Below are 3,372 nucleotides of genomic sequence, written 5' to 3' on the forward strand. Positions count from 1 at the left end.
AAAGAAACAATAGGACAGGGACGGTAGGCATGTTGGTGCGCTTATGCACGCCCCCTACAGACCTCTTAGGAAAGGGGTGAGGTCAATAGTAGACAGTCTAAGGTTAAAGTTTTTGGGGTTTGGGGAAGGAACCACAGAGTCAGGTAGAGTATTCCAGACATTGACCACTCTGTTGCTGAAGTCGTATTTCCTGCAATCAAGTTTGGTGCGGTTAACCTTGAGTTTGTATCTATTGTTTGCTCTTGTGTTGTTACGGTTGAAGCTGAAGTATTCATTGACAGGTAGGACATTGCAACGTATGATTTTATATACTATATTCCAACTCTGTTATTCTAAACAAAAACAAACAAATAAATAAGTGCAGGATAAAATAAATCAATCTGCTTCTCCATTTCTTGGTAGCTGTATTTTGGGGTTGCGGGGCAGTGGGGGGGTCCTTTCCATCCAGTCCTGCATTTTTCCACCCTTTTCCACGGATGGACTAGATGAAAACGTCTCCCCGTTTCTTTCTCGCGTGTGCGAGCCTCCCATCTCCTGCACTAAGTTGCCCTCTTCTCCTCCAGCTAGCAACCATCCCCCCCCCCCTCCCGCCTCCTCCCCTTATTTCTGAAGACTTTGAACGGAGCAGACGTCTCCGCTTGACAAATTTCAGAGCTGCGGGCCAGCTACGCCCGCTCGTTTCCACTTTCCACATGCCAATGACTGTCGATTTTACCATCTATGGTCAAAAACACCGAGAAAAGCAGGAAGCCGGGTTAAAAAAAAAAAAGAAAACCAGCCCGCCGCCTCCTTCCTCTAGGCGGGCTGCGAGTCCCACAAATATCCCCCCAGCCGCTCAAGCCTCCTTTGCAAAGCCTGGGAGCTGCTTTTCGGCTCTTTTCTGTTTTTTTTTTTTTTAAAGCTGCTCGCCTAGCAGGCGGATGGATGAGGAAGGGGAGGGCAAGGGGGGGAGAGCAACCAGCCCAGCTTGGGGGGGTGGGGGAGTGTGACCCAGTCTGGGGATGGTGTGGGTTGAATAAGGCTCCATCTGGGCTTTTGGAAACTGGATTGGGGAGTAAAGGTGCTTTTTGAGGAGGCAATTGGACTTTCTGTTTTTTTTTTCTTTGAAGAGGTTTCGCTTCTCATCTAAGAAGCTTCTTCAGTTCTGATTGAATGGTGGGGAATAGAAGGATTCATGTTCCTTGCAGACAGAGCTGGTCATTTGCATTCTTTTAGAGGGTTGTTGAAGCACTTGGAGGTTCATCTGTGTCCTGAGTGGTGTTAATCAGTGGCCCCCAACCTTTTTTGAACCAGGGACCGGTTTCACGATTATTTATTCTTCCACGGAAGAACGGAGTAACGCGAGACTCCACAGCCATCGGGACGGCTCTTCGTTTGAAGCCTCCCCCCCCCTTCGACGAAACTAAGGCGTGAGCATCCAAACGCCGCTTTCCAACTGAAAACCCGGAAGCGCCGTCAAAACAAGATGGCGGTGCCCAAGCTTTGCGGCCCGGTAAAAAATGATCCACGGACCGATACCGGTCCGGGGACTGGTGGTTGGGGACCCCTGGTGTTAATGATTCCTGAAATCTGCATTTTTTTCCCTCTGGAAGTCCACTCCTACTCCTACTACCATTCAAAGGGTGTTCATTTCAAATAGAATAGAATAGAATTCTTTTTATTGGCCAAGTGTGATTGGATACACAAGGAATTTGTCTTGGTGCAAATGCTCTCAGGGTACATAAAAAGAAAAGATACATTCGCCAAGAGTCCAGAATCATAAGGTGCAACACTTAATAATAGCTATTCTATTCATCCCAAATTGCATAGCTAAAAGCCTGTGGAGATTCTCAGTTACTTGTTTTTTCTTTGAAGACGTTTTGCTTCTCATCCAAGAAGCTTCTTCAGCTCTGACAGGATAGTGGGGGAATGGAAGAATTCATGTTCCTTCAGACAGAGCTGGTCATTTGCATTCTTTTATAGAGTCATTGAAGCCACCTGGAGGTTTTACCTGTGTCCTCACGGGTCACCTGAGTGGTGCTCCTGGTTCCTGTAGTCTGCAAATTTTTTTCCTCTGGAAATCCATTCCTACTCCCATGCCATTCCAAGGGTGTTCATCGCAAATTGTATAGCGAAATGTTTTCAAAGAAAAAACAAGGAGTCCAGTTGCCTCCAGAAAAGCACCGTTGGGGCAACCATGACCTGGATGACTGAGAATCTCTACAGACCCATTGGGGATTAAAGTACAGGATTATGGGCTCTGCAATCCAGCACCCCAGAAACCAAGCTAGGGAAGCATGAGAAGGTTCTGCAAAAAGTCATCTGAGCTGCTTTTTGGTTCTGAGCAAGGATGTTAAGGTTTCAGGGTGTGCGTGTGTCTATGTATAGGTCGTCCTCAGTTTACAACAGTTCATTTAGTGGCCGTTCAAAGTTACAACAGCACTGAAAAAAGTGATTTAGGGTCGTTTTTCACATTTAACTGTTGCTGCAACTCCATGATCACCTGATCATAATTCAGACACTTGGCAACTGACTCATATTTATGACAGTTGTAATGTCCCGGGATCATGTGATTCCCCCTTTGTGACCCTCTGACAAGCAAAGTCAGTGGGGAAGCCGGATTCACTTAACAACCGTGTTACTATCTTAAGAACTGCAGTGATTGGCTTAACAACTCTGGCAAGAGAGATCATTAAATGGGGCAAAACTGCCTTAACAACTGTCTCACTTAGCAACAGAAATATTGGGCTCAATTGTGATCGGAAGTCGAGGACTGCCTGTATTTGAACCCCGTTATAATGATGACAGGCAGAAATTCACCCGGTAGATGAAGTGTGTTGCTTATATGTGTGCATGCATTTCAGCCACATGGTGTAAAATTCCTGTAACTCCGACAAGCAGAATTTCAACCGGTGCATGAAGTATGTGGTGTCCGTGTGCATGTATTTCAACCACGCTGCATCCGCAAAGTGTAGAACTCTTATAATTACGACAGGCAGAAATTCAACCAGGCTGGGAAGTTTATGCACCATTTCTACTTCTGCCTGCACCGGAAACCTCCCCCCGCCCCCATTCCTCAACTTTCCCGCCTTTCTGCTTCCCCGAGGAGCCCTAGCTGTCCATCTTGCCCAAAGCCCGCCCCGTCAGGGAAGCCACGCCTCCTCCCCGCCCTTCCTTCGAGCCTTCGGCTTCAAGAGCCTTCCGCCCAAATCCCACCTTTCTTTCTCTTTCCCCAGCTTAAACCGGGCGAGAGAGGCGTGGTTACGGCAATTTCCCTTTTAAGCCACGCCCATCTGGCGCGCCTTCTTTACCTGCCTTCTCTCGCTCTCGCTCTCTTAGCGTATTTCCGGTAACGCCGGAAGTGGAGCGGGGAGGGTTTCTGGGCGTCTCCAA

Source organism: Notechis scutatus, chromosome 8 (assembly GCF_049901735.1).
Source record: "Notechis scutatus isolate UNSWTSFEM ecotype Mainland chromosome 8, rNotScu1.2, whole genome shotgun sequence".
NCBI lineage: Eukaryota > Metazoa > Chordata > Lepidosauria > Squamata > Elapidae > Notechis > Notechis scutatus.